Source organism: Cariama cristata, unplaced genomic scaffold, assembly GCF_000690535.1.
Source record: "Cariama cristata isolate BGI_N322 unplaced genomic scaffold, ASM69053v1 scaffold766, whole genome shotgun sequence".
Classification (NCBI taxonomy): Eukaryota; Metazoa; Chordata; class Aves; order Cariamiformes; family Cariamidae; genus Cariama; species Cariama cristata.
The window spans coordinates 12,293-30,434 of record NW_009622442.1 but is presented as its reverse complement, the minus strand read 5'-3'; positions in this window follow the sequence as shown (position 1 = coordinate 30,434).

Here is an 18,142-nt window from a genome sequence, read left to right as displayed (position 1 = left end):
GGTTATTTATCATTAGATTAACTGGAAACGCAGCAGTAGATATGTGATCACTGACATATACCTATATATAGCAGGCATAGCACTGAAACCAGCATGCATTCACATGCAAAAAGTGAAAGTCAGCAAATTAGTCAGTGGTAAAGGAACAAATGTTGTTTTATCTGTGTCAGAAACATTAAAACTGATGGTGGTGCACATTTTTTTTAACATTGAGAGTTATCCCATGAAAGATAACAGTATTCAGCAGATGCCTTTATTATTTGAGTTTTGCCATGTTGCTAGGACTCTGCACAGAAACTTCATTATAAACGGTAGGTTTTGACAGATGTTAAAATGTCCCTAAAAAGAAAACACCTGAGATACATAGTACTTTGCAGTTGATGCTATGGAAATAGTACATCAGTTTTTTCTTGAACTCCTGGACAAATAAATCAGGAGAGTTAATGCATGTGAAAGATTGTTCTGAAGTGTGGGTGAACTATGTTTCCAGGGAGTGACTGACATATAATTGCTTGACATGTACAATCTACAGTTTTTAGAGATTACCAGCTCAGTGTTAATGTGTCTGTGCTTTATGTGGTGTTTCTGTTATCTCCATGAATGAGCAAAACTAATGCTAAAACCCCCAATACCTCTTTCTCTGTTTTATTTTAGAAAATATCTTCTAATTTTGCATTGTGCTTTTTTCATTAACTGAAGTACCAGGATGCTCATTATTTGCCTTTCTAACATAAGGGGATAGAGCTATAGCATTGTTAAGTGCCATGTTGTGACTACTAAGAAAGGATATGTCAAGCCCTGCTGAATAAGCTGTGCTGGTTAGTTCAGACCCTTCTGAAAATTTGTTAGTTAATTAAGATACATTTCCTCCGTAGCTTGGATATAGAGTACATCTCAAACACAAAAAGTGTTTGCTTTTGCATGATTCAATGCATTCCTGTATGTTACCTGAATTCCCAAGTGCCTGTAAAATGGATTGTAACTGTAATTGTAACATTGGTTGATCATGCAAGCACCAGATCTCTTTTTTTGATCTGCACTGTTTAAACATGTGTGAGAGGTGTGGATGTAGCCTTTACTTCAAATTCCATAGGTTTTTTTGCCTACTTATGAGGAATTGTGTTTTTTAAGTCACAGTGCCTAGCAGTCAGAAACAAAAAATAAATATCTTGCTATTCCTTGAGAAACTAGCACTTTCGTAATCTTTATCCTGAGGAGTTCACTCACAAATTGTTTAGGTTTTCTTCCTGACCTTCTCCATGGTCACTTGTGCATACATACAAATGCACAGGTAATGCATAAGTGCTGTAACCAAGTTTCTGCATGTGCACTAGACCATTCCTATTTGAATAGATATACTCCCACAGATTGTTAGATGTGAGTTCCACCTCTCTTATCACCTCTCCAATACTACAGAAATACTGCCTCTTCACTTTAAAAGATATCAAAAGTTGTGTTCTAGCCACATTTGTCAGGCAAGAAAAGCATCTGTCTAGCAGAAACAGAACAGATTTTAAGAACTTTGACTCAAATCCTGTCCCTGCCATTGGTTTCTGTGCAGGCCTGGTCAAGTCATTTAAATTCTTAGGTTTGAAAATGGGTATCTGTCTTATACCCAGGGAAATTATATAGAGCTTGTGTAGAGTGAGTTTTGGCACTCACTCTTCACTTTTATATATATATTACGAGTACCCCTGGATATTTTTTAAATTAAATTTAAAATCAAACGCTTACATACCACATTAACAATTTCCCTTAATTTTCATATGTACCCTACCTTTTAAAACTCCTTAAACTGGTAGTATTTCAGATGATACTTCATGTCTGTACTGGAACAAAAGGATTGACAAGGATTTGGGTTTTCTCGAAGGTTTCAGAGTGCTAATAGTTGAAACTTTATATTCTTTCTTCTCATTATGAAAACACAATACATACATACAAAAAGATCAGCAACAAGAGCTAATGAGAAAACACAGAGTCTTACAGTTACAGTGATTTCTAAACGCTCAAGAACTGTAAGTATAACTCCAACTTCTGGCCTGGATGAAGCCAGATTTAGGGCATTATTTTTAACTCACCTTTTTGGTCACACAGAGCAGCACGATAATGATAGTCTTGTTCTGACTGTTCAGGTTGAATGCATCTTATGCACTGCTATCCTCCTGCCCCTCTCCCCATCCCTCCACCCCCCAAAAAAAACAAACAAAGCAAAAGGATTGCATTACAGAGGAAGCAAATGTAAGAGCGTTTGCGTTGAAGTAAATCCTCACCTTTAGACCCTACAGTCATGCTGAAATTTAACTGAAACTATCGTGTTAGCTGGGCTCACCTTTCCATCAGTAAAATCCTATCCCTTCCAAAGCCCAAAAGTGCAGTCACTCACTTGTTAAAGGCCAAGATTTTATCTTGTATCTTTTATAGTTAGAACATCTTTTCAAGATCAATGGGAAAAAGGTCCTGAAAGACCAAGCACAAAAAACAGTCCTTCACTGTGTTAAAGGTGCTGATCACATTTTTTTTTGATGCTGGCAGACTTGTTGCTGTGATCTTCACTTCTTCCTCTCCCAACCAAACTCAGAAAGAGGGATTTTACATCAACAAAACAAACTACACATATATATGTGTTACCAAAGAGTTTACTACCATCTAGTCGTATCTGAAATATATCTAACTTCTTCAGACTTCCTTATCAGTCCTACATCACAGAGTCTTTTCTGTTTGATCCTTGAGGATCTTTTGGGTTTTGTATGGTTTTTAGCTTTCCTATCACGTGACAGAGAAGGAGCAACTCTCAAAACTTTGTGGAGAAATAGATCGCCCTGAACCATTTTTTATTTTCTAACATGCTTTTTCTGCTAAATTATAACCTAAACCAATCCAAGTCTCATTACCCTTTCACTAAACAAAATTATCAAACCAGAAAAATCCAAACCATCAATGTGCTTCCTCAAAGCTACAGAAAACTTTCTGGTAGAACAAGAGTGTCAAAACTGGTTATGAGATCACACTGTGGACACCCATAGCTAAAGTACTATCAGAAGTTCTCTATCAGCCAGCAGAGGCACAAAAATTCAAACTACTCGAGAAAGACATTAGCCATGTATTGGTGAGAGTAAGGTCAACTGCTTTAGTATACTATTACTCCTAAAGATCCCGAGCAACAGGAGTCTAACTCCCCAGAGCATCTAATGAAATTAAAAGTTTAACACATTCCTTTTTTTCCCATATACTATTAACTTAAATTGCGAGACATCTCTGTCTACTCTTCACAAGTCTCATCTATGCAATATTGTGCATTGTAGACTTTCAGGATCCTTCCTTTGAAGGTGTGATTCTCTTCAACATCTGATTTAACCTGAAGAAATTAAGTTTTGTAGTCTGAGCATCCAAAAGATATATAAAATTACCACAAAAGCACAACAGGGTTTCATTTTCTTAAAATTTCGTTAAGTCAGGGCTATACACCAAAACCAGAGAGAGCTGGAATGATGAAGGCAGCTGCTGGAAGATGGATGATCTCCCCTGTCTCCTGTCTCCTGCTCACAAGAGAGGGAAACTTAAATCTACATCATGTGCCTCAGAGTTGCTGCGCATATTACAGGATATAAAAGACCACATTTGCAACACATTTCTCAATCACAGACAAAAATATTTTCTTCTGCACAATAGGTGTGCATATATTTTTTGTAAGTGCATACTGACTTACATGCACATTCAGGGTCTGATGTTTTATCAAAAAAGCTTATGGGCTGTCCAGTCACTGCATGTCACTCTATGGCCTGTATTTTACAGGACGTACACCTTAATGATGTCACTTGGCCTTGAAAATATATATGCAATGAATCTTCAACTAAAATGGGTGCAGGCTGAAACACTGAATAAAAACTAACCCTTTCACAAACCAATGAATCTACATAACCTTTGAAATTCATTTATGAAGTGAGAATTTTCTAGTATATATACTGCGAAAATTGACAGTACTGCTCACTACTCAGGTCAAGCAGCATGCCTAGCGTAATGCATGTTTTAATTATCTTGCTCTTTAGAACTGGAGCTTTGTACAGTGCTTTGTATTGAGTTGGAAATCAGTTGCTAATCGGAAATGCAAGTAATTATGTGCCTATATAGAAATTAGTATTAGGTGGAATTTTCTACTTCTACTTTAAAAGAAATCCTTCTGAGAGCTTCATCTGGATTCCAACTCATCTGTGCATTCACAGAGATAGAAACCTTCTATTTAGGTAATCACTTTGTCATGTTAAATCAAAACAAGGCATTCACAGACAAAACAAGCAATAAATAGGAAGCAGGGAAGCAGTTCATTTGCCTCCACAACAGTTCTCAGAACTGTCAGCTGAAATCTGACTGCAGTCTTGCATTACCGAAGAACAGACGTTATCACAGATCAACAATAAGGGGTTTTCTTTGCCTTTCCCAGTTTTGTACGCTCTCTCTGAGTAACCCTGGATGCTGGCCCTGGGCATAGCTTCCGTGAATGGCAGCATCATTCTGGCTTCTTCAGCTCTGCAGAGATTGCCTCAGAGTATCAGCTCTCTTGCTTAATTGCACAGCCTCCTTTAAAGAAAATACCCAATATGAGAACATATGGCTTCTTGGGAAATCCAGGCTAACTGTAAGAATTACAGTTAGGCAGACTGGTCTTGCTAGAACAAAATCAGTATCTACTTATCATTTGAAAAAGCAGTAAAATGCCACCTTAGCAAAGAACATGTTGGCTTGGAGAGCTGGACGTTTCTGTCCAGGATCCTTACCAGACTGTCAGATTCACCACATGACTTCTTGCTGTTCACCTTACTTCTGTGGCTCTGGTATGTTGACGGCCCCCTTGTCCTGCACTGGGGGACATTTCATTCATAGGATATCTCTGAAGGTTGCTTCAGAAGGTTCATTGAGTGATGTTACTCTTTAGCGTTGGTTGCTGCTGTTTTATCAGGACAAGCAGTACCTGCAGGCAATGGCTGTATTCACTCTTGATGGTTCACCTTGGATACCTATGTAGCCAGAATTAAGTCATTCTTTCCTCTTCCAAAACAATATATAAAAGACTGAGTCCCTTATTTTCAACGTTTTTAGCTTTCATATGAGTAAGCTAGTAAGAGGAATGCAACACTTTCTTTTGTATGGATGTTATACTGACGGACAGGTTTCTGTGATACCAATTGCATATGCAGTAAAGGATACCAGATTTGCAAGCATCTGCTGCAGCCTTGTGCGTATGTATACAGTCACATGCACAGGTCTCAGACTGAACCTGTTTGTCCTAGAACATGGTCTGCCATTTTCAAAACTTAGGCCTATTTGACTGAAATTCAGAAAGTGCAGGTTCTAGCCTGACCTCTGCTCTGCACAGTAAAATACAAGTCAATCTTCTCTATTCCTCAAGAAGTCAGAACAATAATGCTTTTTCCACCTAATGAGGGCACTGAGAGGCTTAACTTATTAGGGACAGCACATGGCTAGTCCAATATAAAGACATAAATCAGGGTAAAGGTTACAAAAACTCTCTCCAGATCTGGAATATCCACCCAGGAAATATTGGTCTCAGTCCATATTTTCTAGAAAAAGTCAGTGACACAAAGCTGCAATTCTGCAGGGAAGGGCAGTGGTAACTAACACGGTAACTAAGTACAGTTCTGGCTAACTTGCCTCACTTCGGCTTATAGGGAGCTAGAACGTGTAATGATCATTTTATCACTTCTATGTGCCAGGGCTCGCGCTAGGTAGAGGGACATGGTAATATATGATAGATGGTCTGTGTAATTACATGTTAGCCACAGTATTTAGCTCTGTTGGTGCTTCTCAGTACAGGGGTCTGGTCTCTATAAAGCAAAGGCTGATTTACACCTCTTTACATGAATTCTACACTACCTTGCACATAACACATGTACTGCATGTGCAAGTGTAGGGCAAAAGGGGAAACAATGACAGAGGTCACATGGGAACTGCTTGAAGTACTTTGGAAACTGAGGGTTATCCATCAAGGCAGTCTATCTATAAATGCGGGAGTAGTAGCAAGACAAAATAAAAAGTATTTTCTGTTGAATTTACAGAGGTTCAAAGCACAAGTTTCATACAGTGGTATTTGTTTATATGAAGGCAATGCTGTGTTTTCTGGGACTGCTGCCTGTGAGGCACAAGTGCCTGTGTGTGAAACCTGATTTGCCATCTCATGGATCACAACAGGATGCTAATAGAGAATGACAGCCTTACCAGTCGTTTAGCACGGAGACAAAGAAAAGCATTTCCACTAGGTTTGCTAGCTAATTGTCCACACTTGGGCTGAGACTGCTGCTAACATTAACTCACTGGCTACATGAGTCAAATCTCCTTTTGTCATCAGCATTTCAAAGATGGTATGTACAGGATGCCACTGAAATTGAGCAAATAGTGTTTCTACACTCCCAACATAGCAGGAATAAGAATGCATCACCTTTGAAAGGTGTCACGTCAACAGTGTTTCCAGCTTTTGCACTGTAAAAATAAGGGTACTACAGCAAAGTCTGAAGGTTTAATCTCTGAAGAGATTAAACACAGGCTCTGTGACAGTCTGTTGCTTCTTCAAACCTGCAATAATTCATACTGCATAACAGCCACATTTAAAAAAGAAGTCTGTTAATTTTGCATCACTGTTATTTGAAGGGACAGAAATAGCTAGCAAATAAAAATGCAGTGTATGGAGATAGCCACCAGATGGTAGCAACCACATAGTATGGGTATCTGTTGAATTTTCTCGATTATAGTGGATTTCTTGAAACCATGAACGCTAATGCATGTGTTAATACATGTGAGCTCGACAAGCTGATCTGCAAAAATGCTACATAAATTGTGAACAATTGCTCAAACTCTCGTACATCAAAAAACACCAATGAGAAACATCCTCCACAGCCACTTTGCTCCTGGTACCAGAACACATCTTTTCTCTTCTTTCTGACAAACAGGTGAGAGAAAGTTAGGATGTTTGCAAAAATCAGCAATATGGTTGACGATAGTCTTCAGTCAACTGGTTGTCGCATTGTCGAATTTGATTATTAATCTAAAGTCAAGAAGCCTCTGGTGCTCGTTAAACTCTTTTGCCTGATAGCTTCTGCGTAAATGTTGCAAAAGTGAATAGTATGCAGTCGAAGGAACTTTTTCAGGATACTCATCCACTACTCTATGCTAATACCATCTGTTCACCAAGCAATAGTGAACCCTGGCCTCTAGACTGTTCTAGGCAAACATAAAAGTCTACCCTGTTCCATAGAAAAATAAATACAGAACTCCTAATCAAATTTCGCAGTTTGATATATTTCTGCCGACCCAGATTTACACAGCTACAGGGACTGCATCAGGCTTCTGTAGTCACGACCTCCTCAGACATCAGAACAATGTAACATTTAGGAAACAAGGCCTTCCAAAACTGATTGTGTGTATAAGGGAGAGTGCATCACACCTTCTGGAAGCTTCCTCTACCCTTTGTTTCTGGGTGAAGTGCAAAAGTTAACATCTGCATGGGTTATCACCAACAGGTGGCAAAAAAAACCCAACCCAAGAAGTCTTGCCAGCACTCAAAACTTACGCCATCACCACATAAGAATTGTTGTTAATTTGTTTCTAGAGCTTCCTGGCTTAAGAGAGATTGACAGGAAAGAAAATGCTAGGTTTTGAAGAGGTCACAATGCCTCTGCCAGCCGTGCACAAAGGAAGGCAATGCTACTTTGCTTGCCAAGTGACCCATACCTCTAAAAGATTGACATTTTGCATCAGAACCATGAGATATAACTTTGGATCCTTTGCTTTTAAAGCATGTAAACAGACAGGTTTTCGTTTCTGTACTTAGGGGTAAACTGCTGTAAATCTCCAAGTTCTTTTTGGTCCTCATGCTCTTTTGGGTCTCATCTCTACCTCTTTCCTCAGCAGCAGCTGGTAGAGCTGTTGTGGAAATATATACCCTCCATGACAAGATCCCATCAGAGCCTCCACATTAAATAATGCTCTGTCTGGATTGCTTTGTGGTTTTCAGAACAATGATCACAGTAGTGGAAGTTGGAAAGACATGGACTTTATTGTAGATAATCTGTTGCTCCTGGTGCTACCACCTTCTTCGTCATGACAGAAATTCAGGCATACCTGCACTTTTCTTCTTCTCTTTACTGGTGGCTACAGTTACCATTGCTGAGAGGCATTGTTTAGTATTATGTTCCATCTTTCTCCTACAAGATTAGATGATTTCATGGAACTACTGATACAGACAGCAGCAGTGGTGGAAAGTATAATGCCAGCAGTGATAATCCTATTGTTGAATTTGCATAGGACACAGCTGGCAAAAGACTATTTTGAGCAGCAGTGATGAGTGTATCATGCATGGCACAGAGATGTGATCCTGCTGCTGTATCTTGGAAGAGGAAGCCATGCAACAGTTGAAATACAACTATATGTAGGTGCTTTGCTACCTTTTGCCTGCTTATGGCATGCTAAGGCTAACTCCTGAAGTCAATTCATACTCCTTTGCACAGCTGACTGCCAAATTCAGTCCAACAATGAATGGCTCATAAGCACCCTTCATGAGATAGCTGCCCTGCAGCACAGAAAAGCACAGCTGGCCCAAAATAGTCCGTGAGCTCACCAGATCTGTATTTCATCCACTGCACTACCCTGAATAGCTCTTTGTGGCACCCACTTTTAGAAGTGCAGTCAGAGCTGGCCCTGATCCAACATCCCTAGGCCTTTATAGACTTGAAGGCTCTAAAAATAACACATTTGAAATTATATACTAAAAGAAAGAACGTGACAGCCCACTGGAGCATAGCTCAGCACAGGCTGTCTCTCTTGGTGCCTGAGGAGCAGTAAGTGGGGACTAATTGCATTGATAATTTCTCTTCCCTGATTGTATGAACATGATTTTTAAGAGCCTGAGATCAGCTGCAAGTACAGGCAATTATAGACCTGAGAACCATTTCCCAAGCTGTTGCTGCCAACAGACTTATACCTGCCCCAGAATACTCGAGGACATAGGTAGAGTGCAAACACATTCTCACCTTTTTTTTTTTTTTTTTTTCAATGGCTGCTCAGCAGTGTGCCAACAACGCAGACATGCTGTTAGGTATGATCCGTGTGTCACTCACCCTACTAATATTAGTCTCCCATCTCACAAAGAAGGAACTTTTCAAAATCTTCCCTTATAAGAAAACAACCTTACCAAGAAAAAAATACCACCACCCCCCACCAAACATTACAGAAAACAGAGATTTCCTAGCTAGACCTATAATACTTTCCTATGTCTGCTTTCTGACTGATTGCCATTGCAGGTGGGAGAGAGGATCCAGGCTATCTTGAGGTGTCTCCACTCAAATTTAATTGTCCCGCTCCTCTATACGGTAGGCAACCCCATGAAGGAATTGGAAGAAGAGCCTAGCAGCTGTCCTTTTGTGAATCTCAGTGCATCTGCTGTGAGTTGTGCCACACTTCCAACTCTTGCCATGCTCCAGGCTCTAGCGCTTTTTTCAAAAACCTGCAGCCTCTTACTCTGTTCTCTGCAGTCCTTCAAGAAACCACAGACAAGTCCTTGCACCAGCATTACATAGACTTTATAACTGTTGATTGTGACAATCATTTACATGTAGCCCTGTTCATGCTACTCTGGCAATGCACAGGGACTTCTGCAATCTAAAGACGCATAATTTATGTCTGCTTTGAGGCACTGCATGATTTACAAGGCATAATAAAGAAACTAAAGACAATAGCTCTTGAATATTATTTCCAGCTGGGATACTTTGCCTGTGCGACCTTGCGAAAGCAGACTCTAAATTTAAGTTTCCATGCATGTGTTTGTTTCTTACTGTGGCTCTAATACCTTTTAGCTGGAGAGGTCAGTAGTTGTCCAGTGTGTGTATGTGCATTAGCATGTGTATGTGCACCATGCATATAACACAACAGAAATGTTAAACTACATCATACAAAAAAACCCAAGTACGTTAACAAACTAAAACTAACAAGAGGAATGTTTACTTGTACACTGGGAAAACAACAAAAAAAGGATATTACGTTGTAAAAGTTTTTTTAAACTTTCTCTTACACTGCCCTGTCCATGTTGGAGTCACCAAGTGCCTGTTTCTGAGAGCTTGGGGACAGCCAGTGAAATCCTCACTGAGATTTCTAAGTGGGTGCATGAATGCAGGGAACACTGTCACTGTCAAGCATTAGGTAAAAAATAAACAATCACACAAACTAACAAACAGTGGAAACTTGTTACATGTTAGAACTAATTGTTGCATACTGTAACTTGTTCGATATTATAGTAAATCTGTACAAGGTAAATAGTTACTCTACTGCTTAACAGAGGGAAATTTCTGCTGCATCATGCCACCACTGCATATTACTCTTAAAATATAATGATAAAGCAAGATTTCAGTCAGGATTATGAAGTTCTGGTGGGGATGGACCACTTCTTTCCAACGTAAGAAATGTCTCTGTTTCTTTGTGTTTTACGTATAATTCACAAAAGAACCTGGTCTTCTGTTCCTCTACGGTATAATTGCATGGTGAATCTGTGCTTGAGATGTGAGAAAAAACAGCCCACTGTGACGCAGTCATTCCTAAATATGCAAGCTGTTACAGTACTGATCACGCAGCAAAGAAAACTGGTGTTGCCGCATTGTTCTATCAGAGACAGAGGCAGCCTTAAAAGGACAAAAAAACCCTTCTTGTTTTACGTATTCTGTGTGTTGCATGAGAACACAGACCACATTTGTAAGCCTGCAATGTTGGAGAGCTAAAGAAAACTTGACTAGAGCGACTTGGCGGGAAAGAGCGAAGAGAGGGGAGAGGTTTAAGATCAGCTTTAAAGGTGTAACTTCTAATCATCTCGCTGCATAGCACAATTCAAAGACCCACGTTAGACAGCAAGGCTTCCCCTGCAGCGTGCAGGCTGACTGCCGTAAGCCAGCCTCAACACCCTGCGTGGAATAAAGCACTTCAGAATTAAACATCCAACATCACAGCCATCACTAAAAGTTAGACTCTCACATCTTTTAATAAAGGTAACTACAGATGAGGGATAATAGCTCCAATTACTTCTCTAAAGATGTAGCAGCCACTGAAAGCTTGGACAAATTGGCTACATTTCTCCTACATAGCTTCCAGTTACTCAGTTTCAGCAATGATGTTAGAATAATTTCTATTAAATTCTTCACTGTAAAAACTAGTACATCAATAAAAACATTGACACAAAACACAGGTTAGAGTGCCTTCCTCCTTTGCATTTTCTTTCCCTTCATGGACTTCTCCAAAGACTCTTAGGCAATTTTACTTGTTTTAGCTTATCTGTGAATTTTAAGCATCACAAATAAAGACAGCCTAAGCTGACCTCCTGTACGTTCTGCAATCTTTGTTTTATACTAGGAAATCTGTCTTTCCTGCAAATTACAGACAGTGAATGATTATGACAGTGCTACAACTGAATCAGAAGCACTCATTTCCTTTTGTTTTGTAGTCACTTGTTCTAAGATCTACACAACCTTTAACTTGTGTTACGTATTCTACTCCAGCAGTATGAATTTGTCTAAATAGAGGTAAGATTCACATTTTGAGTGTGCTTCTAATTGCAGAAGGAATCAGAGGTATAAGGTCTGCTTTATCATTCTGTAGGTCACTTTGTGAGGGAAGGACACTCTCCAGTGTGACACCACCATTGGGCTGTGATGTAAGTCTCCAGGAGCTAAGGCACAGCCTTCGGACAGCATTAAAACACCTCCTTTTTAAAAGGAATCATTTCTACAGCAAATTTATATTATCGTCCTTCAGCTAGAATCTTTTTGCATAATGTTTTTCAGATGCAGTGCTTTCTCCCAGCAGTACATGTCTGGGGAATCAAGCTATGTGTTCTTTCAAACTAAAATTCTAAAGCAGAGACAACTATTATCAGAAAATGGCCAGTATACTCACTGAATAGTTATCTTTCTCGTGTCAGAAGAAATCCATTTAATGCATTATGGTCCTAATGCAAATTTCACTGAAGCCTGGGCGTTCATTTTAAAAAAAAAACACCACAAAGTAGTACTTCGCCACCTAGCTGACAGACTTTGGGTGGGGACACAACTAAAGCTGAGCCAAGTAGAACCCAGCTGAGTTTTTCACTCAGCTCTTTCCCACACCCCTTATGCATCTGACAAGAATACTTTGCAGCTTCAGAGTAAATGTGAAGTTCTTATATACCTCTCAACCAGTGGGATTTCTGAGGGAATGACTAGTGGTGGGTAGCTAAGGCAGCTTCGGCACCCTTTTCTCAGGGATCTTCATAAACACCATCTGGTGCAGCAGCACTGTACCCACGCTTGATATCTCATCCTTGAAGAAATTACTGTTTTAATCTGCTGTGTTTAACAGTCACATGTGCCTCCAGGGAATAACTTATTTGCACAGTGAGGACACAAAAATAGCACAGTTACCAGGCAGCTACCAGCAGTGGAGACCTCTGAGTAGCTTGAAGAGAATGGTTGTGGCTGTTCTGGGCACCTGGAAAAATGGGAGTCTTTCTGGTGAAGCAACACCACTGGACTAACTGGTTAGCAATGACAACCAGGCAAGCAAAAGATGTTGCTAACACTTGGAGATAGGGTTGTGGGTCTGTCAGAGAGATCTCCTTTGTAATCAGGACTGAGGGAATCCTGTCATAAAACAGGAGAGTCTGACGGGTCAAAGGAGAATGAAAGAGAAGGGAGGAATACAACTGGTAAATTTATCCCTGAAACAAAGCAAACTGAAAGAGCGGCTGTTCCCTGGGCAGTTGGAAGCAAAGACTGCTTCATGACTGACAAGAGTAGACTCTGAGAGAAAAGGTGATTAAAAACCCCAAAGCATTGTTTGGAAAGAGGGTAGAAGACAATGGAGAAGTATATATAGAGAGATGGATATGTAAAAATCAGGAGAGAGAGAAATAAAAGGATGAGAGAAGAGGAAAGACAGACGAGTTCCTCAGTCTGGGCAAGGCACAACCTCATTAGCTAAGTGGGCTGATTAACCTAGAACATGCCTACTCTCAGGATCACATCTGACCCAGGGATATCTCAGACAGCAGTTAACTGAGCCAAACTCTCCAAACTGGGAATTATATTGAACAGCAAAAGACATACTACTTGTTATACAAACAGTAACTTACTGTGTTCCTGCAGAGACAAAGAAATACATGTGCTTTGTTTGTCTGAAGGCTTATGTTTCTCTCCTGCAGCTCCACATCTGAGGAACAGTAAAACATTTGGGAGAAAGAGTAATTTTGTTCTGCTGTGTTTGTACAGCATGAGGAGGTCATGCTCCAGGCTCAATTTCAAGCTACTACTACAGTCTGAAGACTAATTAAAAATAATTTTTTAATTGTCTACGACAGTTACAGTTTTATTTGCTTTCTCTGCAGAACTTCAGTGATTCAAATTTAAATTCATGACACAGAACAGGATATGCAGGATAAACAGGATAAACAGAGAAAATTATTGAATTCTTAAAAGTCAAAGGGAGGACATGCTGTGCCTTCTGAGTTGGTCCCTCTAGTATCTTGAAAGGTCTTCTCTCAAAAAATTTTGGAAGACCTTTTTCCTCTTTGCAATGCCTTTATACAATTTCCACTGCAGTCCCCTCAGATTGTGGAAGATCACATATGGTATTTCTGACACTGGCAAAAAAGTATGTTAACACATATGTAATACAACAACTTCTCTAAAATAAGTGGGAGTACACTGTAACAAGGCAGAACACTGATCTCTGCATGCTATAATTTAAACTGATGTTCAGGACCCAACTCTTGCAGTGAGGTATCCACACTGATAAAGCCTACATTGTTTGTTGTTGTTGTTGTTTAGAAAAAAAAATAAGGCTAGTCCTGCTTCCACTGAGATGAGTGGAGAGATTTTTACTGATTACAAAGTCAAGAGGAAAAATAATTCACATGTCATCATCACTGTTTGTCACTCATATTGCCAGTCTCAGTCACTATGCCAAAAATTTACTAGATGTCAATGCTTAACAACTGCACACTCTCACAGATGTGAGTTGCTGGGAGATCATAGAAAACAGGTTTGTACTGATGCTGCCTATGTTGTATGTGCTATTTGAAACCAGATCTCATTTCAGTTTGCTTAATTCTGTCCCCATGTTAAAGACTCCTTGATCATCGAGGCATGGATTTTGTTGCTGTTGGCCTCTGACAAACATCTTAGCAGAGACTGTATGAGTACTAATTGAAACTAGCTGCCTAAACAGTTGTCACCTTCTTGAGGGACTTAAGGAAGAGGATGCTATGGCAGTCTTCAGACGCAGACTCACCTACCCAAAAGTATCGTAATGGTGGAAAACATACAACCTCCACCAAATTGTTCCTCGGAGATTCTAAGAATCCAGAAGCTATAAAAACTGGTTTAATTTTCCCCAAGTTATGCAGGAAGGCCACTCAGAGCCATTAACTGGTGCTTTTCTTAGACATGCACACACACAGAGAATAATATACGAAAAATTGATATGAAGCCCTAAAGTACTTTGAAGTCATGAAGACGGGGAGGAGGGGAGGGGAGGGGAGAAATATGGAAAGTGCTGCTTTGGCACAGATTCTCCCCTCTGTTGTTCAAGTGAGATCAAAGATGCTCTGGTGTGCTAGCTTCTCCACACAGAATGGTCACAGTATATGCAAGTCACTAGCTGTAGCAGATCCACAAAAAAAGCTTGTTAATACACTTCAGAGCAGGTGTGGACTTAAAAAAACAAGATGTCACTCATTTGAGAATCCAGTGCTTCGCTCAAATGAGGAAAAAATTGTTTACATGAATCCAGCTCCCACCGAAATCCAAGCCAAGTTTTCCACTGAATTCAATGACATGAGCAACTAACTAGCTTGTAAGAATTAACTACCTCTGTGCACATGGATCTGAGAGAGTTCCCAAATGCCTGTCATGATTTTGTATAAGTTTTCGATACTTCTTGCAGGCTTTTGTGGGAAAATAAATGTTTGGTGTAAATAAATGTAGCAAATCATTTGCCTACTTTTGTTTTGAGAAACATATTTTTCCATGTCCCAGATGTTCATGATCCTATTATTCGTAAATTATGTCAGAGTGTAATATCTGAGTTCTCATATTCAGGAGCTGTCTGTCAAAATTCAGGCTCAATTATTTTCCTTCTTTTAATTTTTTTTCTGTTGTTCCTGGCTAATCCCTTTTGTGCTACTCTGAGACATCCATAAATATCAGTACAGACTGCTTACTGTCAAAATTGTAGAAATGGAGGAAGTCTCAACTTTCGGCTGGAGCCTTTTCTCTTTCCGAAATGTTGTATCTTGCATAGTATCTCCCTGTTGAAACATTTGTCTTTGATCAAACAAACTGCCATATTAAGGCAATTTTTGATCAAAAACACATAAGGGAGTATAAGTTTTTGCAAAAGGTCACAAACATCAGCTTTTTTGTGCCCTCCAGCAACAGATATTTTTTACTTTGATTAAGACATCTGTTTGACATCTTCAGATGTGAAACTGTCTGGGATTCTCATTCCTGTTCTTGGTGATTCAGCATTTTCCTTTTCAAGATCTATTTGTGAACAACTGCACTGATAGACTCATTAGAAAGAAAGCTGTGATTACATGCTGCAGCACCCCAGTTGTTAGATCTTACTGATGACTATATAATACAGAAGAGAGAGATGTGTGCTTGCTCCAAAAGTGATGGGTACTTTTCCTGCTCATTTTTAATATTTGTGAGGGATGACAACAAATCTAATATGTGAAAAGAATACAGGAAATTTTCACATTAATGGCACGGGACTGTAAAAATAAATTCTATGGATGACTACAAAGTTTTCTTTTATTGCTATTATTATTATTATTACTACTTAAATTTTCTAAAGACTAGAAGTTTTGATAAGTGTCATCGTTTGGTAGCCATTATCTTCGTACAATACATACAAGTCATCCTTGCCACAAAAATCTTACAATCTAAACATATGTAAAAAATAATCATGGGCTAGGTATGAAGATAAAAGCAAGATCACATAAGACATGATGAACCATGTTCCCAGAACTCTACAATAATGACAGAATACATTCCCTTTGGATTGATTTGTAACATGCATATCTTTTATAATGTTTATAACAGACTGTAGATGTCAACTGCTCCATGAAAAAAATTTCTATTTTCCACATCATCCCTTGATTAATAAAATTCTCCAAAACTAGTTTAAAAAATGTAATTTGTCTGGAACAATGTGTTCCAGAGGATATACGTATAAACAGATCACTAAGAGGGACAAAGTGAACATAAGGAAGCCGTAGCATCGTGTATAACTCTGCTTAGCTTATGTCCAGCATCCACTGCCAGCTAATCTCTTCCCAGGAAGTTGCAAAGACATGCACCAAACCGTGAGAAGGATGTGCTATTTGTTTGCTGTCCTATGCTATTAAGTATTGGAACCAAATATTATCCAGTAAAAATAATTTTATTTTACTGAAAACTCATGAGAAACTGATAATTTCTGTGTAGATGTAAGCAGCATTGCTTATACTAGAAAATAGTTCAGGCAGAATGCCTGTTGTTGGGATTGTAGTGGCTCTTTAATTTATTCAAAGAGTACTCAAAGTTTATGAAAGAAAGCGAGAGAGCTGTTCTTACTAAGATAAATAACTATTTAAGGCCACACAATCCAAGGGACAGAGCAGAATCAAATACTTGCCTCTTACTGATCTTCTGACCAAGTGTACTGGTACATACAGCACCACTGAGAAACAAAATCATCTTTTGATTCATGCCATGAAGATATGACAAATACTTAGTTTTTTCAGAATAGGGGCAAATGGTAGTAACTGAAATTCTATGCTCCTAAATACTGAACTTGAAATGTTAAACTGCTATAAATTCTGGTACAAATTCTTTTTTCACTACAAAAATTCAGTACAAATGTATTTGTGACTCTTAGCCTAGAATATCTTTGCACTTTGACAGTTCCAATACACATAACAAAGAAAATTTCGAAACAATAAAAATTTGCTACTGTAGAGCTACATAGCCAATTGGTCCATAAAAATTAGGATAAAAGAAATTAGATGACACAGAAAACCTACTAACTGCTTTTACACTGTTACAATACTCATTTTCAAACCAAGAGAGAATGGCTGTTTCTTCTGCTCCATATCTTCTGGCACTGTATCTTTCCCATTTTTATCCATTGTGCCTTCACTGTGCTGAAAAAAGAAAAGCAATTTTAATTAGTAATAAAAAGACTATGAAAATGATAGAGAAACAGGATTAAAAGGAGAAAAGATTAACAGGAAAAATATAAATGCCCAAAAGGGAGTTAATCCCTTTTTCCCCAGTGTCCAGTGAGCTGACCGTGGTGCCTCTGTATTATGCAGCACAGTACTTTACCCACCAGAGTTTTAAAACCTTCTCAAGGATGGTAGAATTTCTCACTTTCCTTGTGAGATGATTCCCAGGCCAAGAGATCTCAGGAGCAAGCTCATCCTAAAATACTAAGTTTTACTTACTCAGTGTCACTTTTTTTTGCCCTCTGGTTTCCCTTTTCCTGCCGTAGGCAAATCTCCTGCTTGCTTGCTGCCTATGCATCCTGGTAGACCAGCATTTTTCTCTGCTTACATTTTGCCAAGGCACACCAGTGCCTTCTAAGCTCACTTCGTGGGTTTCCCTAGCAACCTTCCCACTGTTGCTATGCTCTCTGAGGAGACCCCCAAGGGTCTCCTGCTCATGGGGACTCCCACAGGTTGTTCATCCTGGTGACAGCCTGGGCCCACCCTGCTTGCCACGGGCCCTGCCCCTGGAAGGTCCCACTGTGCGCTGCACACAAACCACCATGGTCCTGGTGAGATGAAGTTCATTAGAGAAGGAGGAAAACACGAACCACCTGCTAGCCCCTTACGGCGGGGCCTGTGAGGGAGCCACCCCAGGGCATGCCCATGGCCACCTCCCCGCCCTCAGCGGCCTCACTGAGGGGGGCGGGGCAGCTGACCAGGGAGACCGTGATTGGTGTACTTGGCAGGTGGGGCAGGGACAGAGCTTGAATTAGCCAATAGCAGCTCAGGACGCTGTGTTCAAGGCGTGCCAGAGGGTGCTGAGGAGCCCGGGGCAGCAGCCGCCAGGGTTGTGGAGCATGGCTG